Source organism: Heterocephalus glaber, unplaced genomic scaffold (genome assembly GCF_053883595.1).
Source record: "Heterocephalus glaber isolate CG9 unplaced genomic scaffold, H.glaber_assembly_v1.0 deba00000122, whole genome shotgun sequence".
Taxonomy (NCBI): domain Eukaryota; kingdom Metazoa; phylum Chordata; class Mammalia; order Rodentia; family Bathyergidae; genus Heterocephalus; species Heterocephalus glaber.
In genome coordinates this window covers 52,846,081-52,860,103 of record NW_028258138.1, presented here as the reverse complement: position 1 = coordinate 52,860,103, position 14,023 = coordinate 52,846,081, and positions in this window count along the sequence as shown.

Genomic DNA, 14,023 nt, shown 5'->3' with positions numbered 1-14,023 from the left:
CTGGAAGTCTGGTTCTGAAGCTTGTTTATGTGTCTTCTCATTTCAACATGGTGGGGTGGGGTGGGTGGCACCTGTGTGGCCCACCTCCTCTGTGCTGGGAGCTGTGGCACATGGACCTAGAGGTCTCCTCTGACACACTTCTTTTTTTGCTTGAAAAATCGATATTGAGGATTTTGTTCCCAGACTCCAGTTCCAACAGAGGCTCCAACAATGACCATTAACTTCCACAGCCATATGGGTGTAAAGACAGCCCAGTAACTCCACTGAATGATGCCATCCAGATGAAAGGCCAGAAACATAGGAAATAGCATCAGACAGCCATAGATGACGAATTTATATGCTGGGAATAGGAGAAGCATAAAAAGAAATAAAAGAAGTCCCCTGTTTTCAAGGGCTTCCTTGTAGGAGGGAATCTCTTCACTTTAAAAATATACATCCAAATTCTTTGATTCAGAGATCTCTATTGTAAAGAAATTGAGTATATTATTAGTTTACAGGCTTCTCCAAGGTTTTGATCAGAGAAAAATGTTAGAAATATTAACACAATATTCTGTGTAGACAGAAATAAATTTCCCATGTTTTTGATGGGTCGTGGGGTTGAATGTGCCCTAAAATCAAAAAAATTTAATTTCCAAGATCTCTCACTTGCACTGTCCCTTCCAATGATATATATATATTACTTTAGATTTGTAACTTTGTAGTCTTACACTATCTTCTAAAATTTGTATAGGTTTCAAGATTCACTAGACCGATTTTCCCATGGAGGTATTAGAGTCTAGAGTCAGGTAACAGGTAGAATTGACAAAGAATAAATATTTTCATCCTTGTAAAGTATTTAAGCTTTTCCTCCTTAGTATTTCCCTGTCTCTATGTGAATAAAATATTTCGAATCCCTCATTTTCAATGTGTTCTACAATGTCTTTTCATTCCCTCTTTATGAAAGAAAATGAGTTATGGTATTTTTTTTGGATCAGATTTAGAAATATTCATTGGGAATTCTTCACATACAGTTGAATTGTAACAGCACTATTTTTCCAAAACTGAGAGTCGATAGTATGTTTTTAATAATTTATTATTTTAAGAAAAAATTTTCACCCAAAGAAAAGTAATGGTACCTTTAATATGTAGAATCTTGATTTTGGAGAAAGAAGTTAAATTTAACTTTTGATGTTAAATTGTACTTTTATATATGTTGAATAAAAAGTAAACAAAGTTTTATGACCACCTGCCAGAATATATGTGTTTGTGTTTGTGTGTGTTTGTAAGAAGAAGGGTAAGGAAGACTGCAAAAGAGAAAATGGAAGCAAATTTAAAAATAAGACAAAAGAAAAACCAGCAGAGAGAGAGACAGAGAGAGAGAAGACAGAGACAAGGACAGAGAGAGAGAGAGAGAGAGAGAGAGAGAGAGAGAGAGAGATTCTCAGTTGCTGAGGCAATTATTTAAATAAGCAGAATGTAGTCCTAGATTCTTTGGCCTGCAGTTTTATTGCTGCATAAAATCTGTCTAGGAATTTGAGAATGAAATTCAACAAGGTCTAAAAGAAAACTTCAGGGAGTAAATTTGTCACAGTTTTAACAATCAACACTTTCCTCCCAGCCAGATTCCATCCACAGACTTTTCATTGACTTGGTTATGAAAATGAAAAAAAAAAAAAAAAAAAAAAAAAGATGGGATGCTTTCCATCAATTCCTAGATTATTTGTAGTTTTATAAATTAAAATATAATTATTGTGGCTTCTTCTACATGGATTCACATTACTGGTATTAATAGTTTACTACATTTCCCATAATAACTTGTAATAATAATAATATCAGTGTAAATTCTAGAATGATGTGGAGAAAATGGTAATAATTCTCAGTATTGCTTCATTTAGAAAATTTAGGTGAAGATATTTCTTTTCCAGTGATACAACGTGGAGCTTTTATTTTACAATATACATGGTATATTGCAGAAAAAAAAAAAAAGCTCAATTTTACAATGACTCATATTTCCCAGTTTCCCTTCTACTATTCGCTATATGTAGTATATTTTTATGCTAAATTTGAACTAAGTATATGTTTTCTAGATGTGCTGTCCACTCCTTCACTCATCCATGTACACATTGTTCCTCTGTGAGCACCTGCTACACATAAAAGCTCTCCTTAAGTGGTCTGGTTCACAGATAGTCTTGCTTGATCTCTGATCTTTGGAGGAGAGAAGCTCCTTCATGCTTTGCTATGGTTTGAAAGTTTGTGTCTTTCCATATTCATAAGGTGAAATCTTAGTGAACCAGGTGAAGTCATTAGGAGGTAGGGTACTTGGGAGGGCAAAGCCCTTTACTGGTAATTAGTGTCCTAAAACATTGAAGGAGCTCATTTGCCTCTTGCAAAGTAAACACAGAGAGGAAATCTTTCCCCTGAATTAGGAAATGAATCTTCACACCACACTGAATTTGGGCTTCCCAGGTTTCAAACTGAGAAATAACATTTTGCTGTTTGTAAACCACACAATGTATGACATTTTGTTACAATATAGACATTATCTTCTGCTTTGCGCTACCCATTACCTCTTTTTCTATGTTATCTTTGAGCTTGTATATTTCATTATGACTCATCAGTCAAAGAAGAGAAGTGCCATCCTATTTATTTCTGAATCTGCTTTAACTTGACTCTTGCTCTTTTGCCCATCACTCTGTTTAAAAATAAATAAAATGATATTTTATATTTCATAAATAATGCATCACTAGCTATACTTTAATTCATGTGCTTTATCATTTGAGTTATTAATCATTGTTTGCTTTGTTTTTCCTTTTAATTCTAAGAAATCCATACAATAGAGAAAGTATTCTTTTTTTTTCAGAGAAGAAAATTATAGCCTTCTCAATAAGGTTAAAAAATGTACTCACATTCACACAAATGAAACACAAATATGCAGCATTCACAGATATAGTTTCTTTAACATTAAAAGCTAGAAATCTCAATACATGTGTAAAATATTATAAATTCAAGAATTTCTAATATTGTTATTTAGCCTTGTGTATCAGTACTCTTGAAGTTAATAACACCTACGTGAAAAGAGAAAGGAAAAATAAACACAGATGCTGATATAATATGACATAATATGCTATGATGTGAATGATGAATAACTGTATAGGGAGAAAATGTTAGTATGATTTTTAAAAATCCTTTAATATGCCTTTATTTGGTTTGAAAATTGATGTGGGTGGACAAAGATTTCTGATTAATTGAAGATGATTTTTCTTTATCTAGTTATTAATTTTTCAATAATGATCTATTATACACTGTTCATAATGTATTTTGTACCATGATACTCAGACTTATACATAATTTATCATTCCTCCACAAAAGCAACTTTTAGACATTATTTTTTATTTTATTACTTCTTGAAAGAGGTGTCCATTAATACATTGAAATGTGCAAAATATCAAAAGGATTGAATTTTTAAGTATTTAGGTTGAACCACTTTGTATACATTGCCACTGATGTAATTACCACTTAAGTTAAGAGAAGGAATATTCTTAGCAACCTACAAGGTCCCTGAGTGTTTGTTCCTTTACATTTCCCATGAAAGATATAATCTATCATCTTTGAACATAAATTACCTTCATTTGTCTTGAACTGTAAATAAATAAAAATATAAAGCAAATACTTTTTTCTATTAACTAATATCTGTGATGCCCACCTATATGTCATATACTCTATTTAACATTGGCTATTGGCCTACATTTCCTCTCTTTCTGCACACTACAAATACATTTGGTGGAAAAATTCTTGAAAATAAATTGTATTAAACTTATGAGACCAGTTTTATTTTCATATCTATAAATGGAATTGCTGAATCATAAGGAAAAATGACTAAATTTTAAATATATGTTTATTGAAAGTATAATAAGTTCACAATTAAGAACACAATGCCCAGAACTATATTCTAAAAAATTCAGTAGGTTTGGGTTTTGTTATTGTTAGTATCATAGTAATACTGGGATAACATAATCAAACAATTTTTCTTCTCAAGTATTCAATAGAGAATGCAAAAACCACCCCTGTGTTTACCAAGTTATGTTTGGATTTTTCTTCTACCAATACCAATCATTTCCTCAGTGAACATCAGTACAATTCTGATGCTATATAATTGGACTTGGATCCTAAACCCTCATTCACAAATGACTGCTCCCACTTCAGGTGCCAGCCAGAAGTTAGTATATTGTCGTCTATACTGCTGATCAGCTATAAATCAGAATTCTCACTTCTCTATCCTTGGGGTTAATTAATCTTGTGGGATATTAATTTATAATAAAGGATATTACAAAGGCTACGGATGAACACCCAAGTAAAGGGATGAGTGGTAAGTATATGGAAAAGCAATAGGCACTTTTATGCTCTTTCCTGGTGTCTCACTATCCAGGAACCTACTGCTGGTCAACAGTACAGAAACTATCCAAACTCATTACATAGGCATGACTGAATATATCTTTGGCTATTGTTTGTTAACTGAAAATTCTACTTTCTCACTACCTCTGAAGTTGGTTCTTACTTTCTGGTCTCTTGGTAGTTTCTCCAGTGATCTAGCCCCAAATTAAGGCCTTCCACAAGCTCACCAAAAATTCTGTCATTAAAACAAAAGATACACTTAATGCCCAGGAAATTTCAACAGATTTAAGAATTAGTGCAACAGAGAGGATTTCTTTCACAATGGAGTGCATTTGTGAAAGGAATGGTGATATACTCACATGTAAAATTTAACTGAAAATTAAAAACCTATGCAAATTCCTTGGTGATGGGTGAAATGATCTTATAAGAAGAAATATAAGATCAACTCCTGAGCCTGGGGATGGGATGAAACACAAGTCTTGTGAGCATCAGAGTGTCTGTACCCCTATATGAAAGGGAGCCTAACCAACCTTTACCCTAGAAAAGGAGTGGCTAGTTGTAGAACCAAATACTTGGCATCCTGAGATTAGTTAAATGGCAGTGGAGGCCTTGGGAGCTAGAACCTATGCTTACGCAGAATAAGTATCTTGAATCAGAAGTCAAGAACAGTGTGCAGTAAAGAATTACTTCTGAGGCAAGGGCCTTAACTCAGATTTGGACTACTTGTGTTTTTCTTGACATTGAAAATTCAACCTTAAAAAATATTTATTTAAAAGAAAAGAATGAGGGATAATAAGGGTTTACAATCCACAATACAGAATGAATTTTTTCCCCATTAAGTTTATTGATACATTTTAGATATAAAATACAGTTACATTCATCACTGGGGACTTGTACCATTACATGAATATCTTGGTTCTTATTTTTTCACCTTCCCCTGCCCTCCCTTCATACCTTCCACCCCTCTCTACTTGCAAAGACTTTGTTCCCATTTTTTTCTTTTTCTCATATTTTTTTCCCTTTCTTCCTTTCCCCTACCCCTCTCACTTCCCCTGATACTTTAGACCTTTTCTTCCTGTCACACAATATCAATTATACATTTTTAAAATTACAGTATCAAGATCTAGGAGACATTACCACAGATTTTACAGAATTTAAAAGGATATAGAAAGCATATTACAAAAATCTGTTTTGAAATAAATTTGACAACTTCTAAGAAGTACCTTGGAAGACAAATTAATGAAACTAACTCTGGAGGAAATATAAAATTTGAATAGCACCTATTAAAGAAAGTATATTTCCTAGTTTGAAAACCTACCTATATGACAACAACAGGCTCATGCACATTTTAACTGATAAATTATATCAAACATTTAAAGCAGAAAAAAGAAGGAACACTTCTCCCCTCATTTTAGGAAATCAACATTGTGCTAATCCTAAAACTGGATAAAGATAATAGAAGAAAAAAGTATGAACATAGGTAGAAATTTGTTTAATAAAACAAACTATTAGTAGTCAGATCTGGCAGTATGTAGAAAGTGGTTTTGCTATAGGGATGGCAGTGTTGGTTCAGCATTGGAAGATCCACCCCCAAAAGTCATCATTTTAACAGAGGAAAGGAAAAAGCCATATGATCCTGTCACTATTTGGAGAAAAAGTATTGGACTAAATTCTACAGCTGTTCATGGTAAAAGCTATCAAGAGACTAGAAGTAGAAAAGAATCTTCTCAACAGATTAAAGACATGTACTCCATACTTCCAGCGAGAACACCTTACATGAATGGAGAAGATACAATGCTTTCTCCTTAAGGTGGGGAACAAGGGCAGATATGCTTACTCCTTATCTGTCCATTAAACTTTGAAAGCTAGGCCCCACCAAAATGGTCTGGCAATAAAATGACACAATTAGGATAGGATTGGCAAGGTAGAAGCAAAATCTTTAAATGTAGATGAAATGATTATCTACAGAGAAAATACTAAGAAATCTCTAGGATCCCCTAGAACTTGTATTTGAATTTAGCAGGATTGGAAAACACATGGTATACATAAAAATTCAGGCCTGTGTATACTTGCTATAAATGAAGAATTAGACATTGAAATTAAAAACTTATGTAGGAGTACAAAGGACCTAGAAAAGTTAAAAAACAACAACAACAACAAAACCCACAAAAAAAAAAAAGCAATGTTGGTAGACATTTAGCACCTAATTTTAAGACTGATTCTAAAGCTACAGTACTCAAGGCAGTTTTGGTGTAAGGAAAGACATATAGATCATTTGAATAAAACAGAGAATCTAGAAATAGAACCACACATATATGGTTTACTGAGTTTTGAAAGATTATTTAACATTAGCATTTCATAGAATATAAACTCAGTTCAAGAGCCAAGGAAGAGATAGTGTTTCAGCTAACAGCACTAGAATACCTGGTATCTGTATATAAAAAATGAATCTCAACCCTTTATTTCCCTACATGAAAATAACTTGAAGGGATCTATGAACCTAAATATGAAAGTCTAAAAGTACAAAACTTTAAGAAGAAATTATAAGGGAAAATGTTTATGAATTCAGGGTAGGCAAGAACTACATAGGATACAAAAGACATGATGTATAAAAGAAAAAAATTGATAAATGAGATTCCATCAAAATTTAGAACTTTAAATGACATCATTAAAATGAAAAGTAGTCTTTAAACAGACCATATTTACAATGCATATAACCTATGACCAGAATATATAAGAATTCTTAGAGCTCATTAATAGACAACCCAATTAAAAAATAGACATAAGAAGATGATAAATAGCCAGTATAGCACAAGGAAAGGTGTGCAACTCTAGAATCAGAAAAATACTAATCAGTACAATAACAAGATTGAATTATACCCTCATTAGGGAGATGAAGTTAAAAGTTTTAAAAGCCTTGTCATGACTTTTTCTTTTTGTTGGATTCTCCCCCTTTCTGTGTAATTTGTCACGCCCAATGGATTCATTTTGCTGGGTTTCCTGGGGTTGTGATCCTCATTGTCTTTTCCTAGGGTATTGTCTAAAATTTTTTGGAGTGCCGGTTTGATATTCATGAAGTTCCTGAGGTGCTCTTTATCATGAAAGTATCTTATTTCTCCATCAATTTTGAAAGGTAGTTTTCCAGGGTACACCAATCTGGGTTGGAGGCTGTTTTCCTTTAGGGCTTGGAATACATCACTCCAAGCTCTTCTTGCCTTGAGGGTTTGCATTGAGAAGTCTGCTGTGATTCTGATGGGCTTTCCTTTGTATGTGATTTGTTTCTTTTCTCTCACTGCTTGTAGAACTTTGTTCTTCTGTTGGATTTCTGGAATCCTAACTATTATATACCTATGTGTAGATTTTTTTTTTTTTTTATCAAGGCTAGCTGGAGTCCTATATGCCTCACTTATCTGTATGTCAAGTTCTTTTCCCTTCCTTGGGAAGCTTTCTGCCATCACTTCTGTGAAGAGATTTTTTTATGTCATCTGCACTCTCTCCTGTTTCTTCATTGACTCCAATCAGTGTTATGTTATTCTTCTTTGCATAGTCTAGCAGCTACTGGATTGATTTCTCATGTTCATTTACAATTTTAAAGCAATTTTTCTTTTCCTGGTCACTAATTGCAATCTTCTCTTCTATATCTGAAATTCTATCCTCACATTGGTTCATTCTGCTGCACAGACTTTCGATGGAGTTTTTAATCTCCTGGAAATCTGTTTGTATCTGTTTCATGGATTCCATTTGTTTCCTATGTTGGGATTCCATCATGTTCCTCAGATCCTCTATTTTTTTATCTGTGTCCTCTCTACTTTTGTTAATCATGTCTTGCACCATGAGCACAATCTTTGTTGTTATCTGAGTAATTATTTCTGATTTCATTTTTCCCAGATCCTCTTTTGTTGCCAGTTCAGAGAGTCCAGTTAGTTGAGTATCAGACTGTTGCATCTCGTTTCCTTTTAGGATTGCTGTAGGTGATCTAGAAGTCTGTTTTTGAGGCTTATTTATGTGTCTTCTCATTTCCACTCGGGGGGGGGGGGGTCGTTCTGGCACCCATGCACTTCACCTTCTCTGCCCTAGGAGCTTGGGATGGTGCAGGGGAGCTTCCTTTCAGGTGCTGGGACTAGCTCGGTTTCTCTGCCCTAGGAGCATGGGATGGTGGCAGGGGAGCTTCCTTCCGGGTACTGGGACTGGCTCACCTTCTCTGCCCCAGGAGCTTGGCATGGCGGAAAGGGAGCTTCCTTCTGGGTACTGGGACTGGCTCCACTTCTCTAACAATAAATGTTTTGAAACCTTGGAGTCAGCCAATTATCCAGAATGAATTTTAAGTTAAATAGAATTTATCCCAAATGAAATTAATAAATTGTCCAGCCATCTAAACATAAATAGTATCTTTGGATATAAAAATAATACAGTATTTTTGCTTTATTAATTTCTTATTCACTTTACTGCTCTGCTTATGTAATTTTTTCACTTTAAGAACACACAATTTACAAAATATAGGTATACATTCCAAGACAATTATATGTTATTGGGAAAAAGCCCAGTTGTGATATTCAAGAATGTCTTAAAAGTCAATAAATGACAAATAAACTTTGTGACCATCTAAATAGCCAAAAGATCTTCAAAATAAATAGAATATGGATTAATCAATATCTGCAAAGTCTTAAATCTAGTAAAATGTTTTGAATTAAAAATTCTTCCATATGTTTGTTTCCTTATAAATTTAAATGGCTTAAAGTTTATGTACACAGAGGGGAACACCTACTAAGAGCTTGGAATAGCTTTGATCTTTTCCAAGAAATAAGGAATATAAGATAATGCATTAATTTTTATTAATTTTCCTACTTTCCAAAGGGAATGTTATCCCATGTCACCAAGTTACTCTCTCTCAGAAAGTCGTATTTCAGAATCTCAGTCAGAACAAAGGAAATATAAACCCTAAGAAGAACCACATTCTTTTTTACAATATTTTTCTTATGAAAGTTTTAATACATGTATAAAAGTAGAAATATATTCATTGTGACCTCTCACATACTTCCTCACAAAAGTGACAATGCTTTATCACATATTTATGTTTTTTATTGTCCATCATTCCCATATGTATTTTTATATTTCAAAGTAAATGATGCAGAATTGAACTTCTGGATTATTTATACCCCATGCCATAATTAAGTCAATTCTGTGCTCTGTCTTTGCACTTATTTCAAACTGTAATATTCATTTATATTAGAACACATACATTAAAGCACTAAAATACCAGTATTCAAAAGTTATGGAGAATGATGTGAAATGTTGACTAAATAGCAAACAATTCTACATAGCACAAATCATATTCTCACTTGGCCAATAGCACTTTGTATAGCCATATAGTACTTCCCTTTTCAGATATCTTTGGCTTATATGTACTATTTCAATCTGAATCATTTTATGTGATTGTTTCCATGCCCATATTGACACGTTCAGAAAATGGCAAAGCCAAACTTAAGACTTTTCTTCTAATTCCAAATTCTGTATTCTTCTATTACTCTTTTCTGCCAACCCAATTTTTTGGTAACATATTATAAATAAAAACTAGTAAATGTGATACTTATTTATCTCCTTGATCCACCAAAATGTCATCATATTCACTCTTCATTTTAATTTTTTTCACCTAGGTGATTTTACTTCTATAAAGTTGCTTTTTAGATATTGTACAAAGCAGTTTCATTATGACCATGCTGCATAGAATTATTAGGTATTTTTTGCTACACAGTTTTTAAAAATCATCCCTTTCTTATAGAACATCTGTTTTTAGGGATACTGTAGACAGGTTGTCTTACATGTAAGATTAAAGAAAGCCATTTTTTAAATTAGCTGATTTTAAAAAGCCAGCATTTTTGTCAGTGTGGAGCTTAATATCTATATTCTAGATATCTGTTATCAGAGTCAAAAAATTTCTGTGCCACAGAATAAGTCAAATGTCCAAACCTGCCATCGAGAAATAACAAAGCTGTTAATGGTCTCCCTCTGTTTGCTAAGGAGGCAAACCTAAATCTGTCTTCCAGGAACTTCCACATAGAAACTTCAAAAAATAATATTTCTGGAAGTCCCAAAAGACAAAAAAGTATTCTCCCTGAATTTTACCAGTATGAAAATTTGAAAAAAAAACAGGAAATAATTCTAAGAACTGCAAGACTTTTTCTGGGGTGTGTGGCTGGGATAGGGATCAATGAGTCAGAGGTGAGAGGTGTGTACAGAAGGTTTATTCTTATCTTGGAAGGTCTTTCTCCTTCGTGTTTGAATGATAGCTTTACTAGGTAAAGTGTTCTGGCTTGACAGTTATTCTCTTTCAGGGTTCAAAATACATATATCATTCCATGGCCTTCTGGATTTTAGGGTTTCTGCAAAGAAGGCTGTAGTTATTCCAATGGGTTCACCTCTATAAATTATTTGGTGTTTCTCTCTTCCTGTTTTCAATATTCTTTCTTTTCTTGTTATTTTAATTATTTAACTATAATGTATCATCAAAAGTTGTTTTCTGGTTATGCCAGTTTGTCTTCTAAATGACTTTGGTACCTGGATGTCTATGAGTTGTTATCAAAAAAGTACAGTAAATATTTAAATTAAAAATTTTATTAGAGTAAAAGACACATTGCCATTAATCCTTTTCTAAATACTCTCACTTCAAACACACCTATCCTATTGTTATCACCACTTTCTGAAGCAGTTCTGGAAGTGCTTTTTTGTGAGTGTCATTAGTTCCATTCCCATGTCTGCTTCTATGTCCTGATTCAACTGTAATTTTTACTTGAGTGTGACTTGGCATTGGAGAAGAGCCAGACATTCCATGGTGCCAGATCTTGTCCAAAAGGTGAATGAAGACACACTGTAATGATTTACAAACCTGCCTTTGAGTTTATGACACTTGACAGCAGCATTTATTTTAGTTTTGATCACACTTTGTAAGGACATAGAAAAGAAGACTTCCAGAAATCCTTCAGAAATTGGCAAGAATGGTGACATAATATATTCAAAGAAAGGATAGGTATTTCAAGAGAGATTAAAGGCAGTGTGTTTTTACTATAATATTTTTAAATTTATACATTTGACATATATTTTCATCATTTTTTGTATGTCTTTTACAGGATTTGGAAAGTTTTTGTTATTCTTTTAGTAAATAAATTTTTCTATGTAATTAGTCAAAACTTTGTCACCAAATTGTACACAAAAAATATTTTAAGCTTTAACAATGCCCCAGAATTCTTGGATCCTCTCTCTCTCTCTCTCTCTCTCTCTCTCTCCCCCTCCCCCTATCTCTCTCTCCCTCCCTCTCTCAAACTTCCTCAAACTTATCTTCAAGTTCTCCAAACTTATCTTAAGTTTCTCAAACTTACTTCAAGCTCTGAAATTCTGCCTTCTGTTTGGCCCTATCTATTGGTGTGTCTTTGTTTTATTTACTTTTATCATTGCTGAGACAAAATACCCAATACCTGAAGTTAAAGGAAGGAAAGTTTATTGTAACTCACACTTTGTTTAGGTTTAATTAATAGTTGACTGGCTTGAAGGCAGGGTGCTATAGTAGAGGGACATTGTGGAGGAAAAACAGTTGATGGTAGGCAGAAGGCAACAAGGCAGCAAAGTAGTGAAGAAGCAGCAAGTGACAAGTGACAGCAGTAGCCCTCTTTCTGTCCCTTATATTCTTCCAGGATATTCACACTTAGTTCAGGTAGAACTCACACCCAGGGTAGGCCTTCCCATTATTCACTCCAAGAACTATGCCAAACTAATCAGTGGACTAATTCAGTAATCACACACCCTTCATCCCAGCACACTCTAGATCCAGTCATCTCTGAAAAGCCCCACCTGTGACTGTAAGAGGCTTTGGGTGGATATCTAGACACAAGCCATAATAATCTTTACACTGACTTTCATTTGGCTTATTATGCTTATTATTTCCAGGATTTTGGTCTGGTATTTCTTCAGAATCTCTATCAGTTAAATTCCTTTTTCACATTCTGCACTCTCTCTTAAATCATTACATTATTTATTTGTATATTGTTTGAAGTCATTAATCCTTTCATAAATCAATCTTTTGAATTATTTCCCTGACATTCATATTCACTTTAATGGAAAGGTCAGTTAATTCTTAAAATGGAGTACTACTCAGTCATAAAAAATGAGAAATTAGAGACATTTATAGCTAAGTGGATGCACATTGAGGCGATACTCTTAAGTGAAATAAATAGAACACACTTGTATAAATATCGAATAGTTTCTCTGGTGTGAGAACTGAAAGTGTAAATAAGGACTAAATGTATAATAGGTAATGTGAAATAGGAAGAACAGGGGCAAAAGGGAAGGAAGTGGGAGGGCTAGGGGAAAGGATAGAAGGGAATGGGATTAATATGAGAAAATGGAAAAATAGGAACAAAATCTTTGTAAATAGGGAGTAATGGAGGGGTTGAAGGGAGGGCTGGGCAAGGGTGAAAAATAAGAACCAAGAGAGAATATGTAAAGATGCAAATTTCCAAAGATGAATGTCATTATATTGTATACCTAAAATGTACCAATGATTAGAATGAATAATCAAAAATGTAAAATAGGAAGAAAAGGTCCAAAGGGGTAGGGGTAGGTGGAGGGGCAGGGGAAAGGAAAGAAGGGAAAGGAAAAATGATGAGAAATTGAAAAAATGGAAAAAAGTCTTTGTAAATAGGGAAGGGTGGAGGGCATGAAGGGAGGGCTAGGAATGGGGAAAAAATAAGAACCAAGATGCATTATGTAAAGGTACAATTCCCAATGAGAAATGTAATTATGTTGTATACCTACAATGTACAAATAAAAGAATTTAATAAAAAAAAATCTGCAGCATTTTAAATCCCTCACAACAGTAACTAATTGTTCTGATTTTATTATATTTTTATATCACTTGATGCTATTATATATTTAAAATTTTATTGATATTGTGATTGATATGGTAGAGCTACACCTTCCTGAGGCTCTATTTTGATTTTCTCTGCTATGTGTGCATAAGTATCTTTCATTAATACAAGCATATAAATGTTTGTAAATGTTTATATCATGGCATAAAAAATAAGCCCTTTAAGATGTGATACAAACACTGAGGAATAATATTGCAAAGATGCTTTATGACAGAAGAATAGTAAATTGAAGCATGTAATATCCCATATTCTGTAGCTATATTTTTAAGAGTATGAATCATGCTTCCAACTCTTTGAGAAAGCAATTAACCTCTCCATGTCTCTTTTATCTAGTGCTTAAAAGGGGAATGGTAACATTCTGTACATAATTCATTGATTTATTGTGAGAAGTATGAATGTTACTATATGAAAAATAAAAATACAAGTGTGTTTAATACGTAGCACTCAATATATAAGAATTGGCAAAGAATACAGAATAATTTATTGCACATCTTTGTTTGAATATTCCAATGGGCAGTTTGAAAAAAGAAACTTGGGTGAAACAAATGAGAGCTATTTGGATTTTTTTTTCAAATATTCTGTTAAAAAAACCTTGGATATAATTGTAAAATGTTACTTTTGTGTGTGGCTTCACTGCCAATTGGACTTCTAGCTCAACTGGATAGAATTGTGCAATAATCAGCCATTAATATGGTAAAAAAATAAATAAGTATAAAAATAGTAGAGAAATTTCT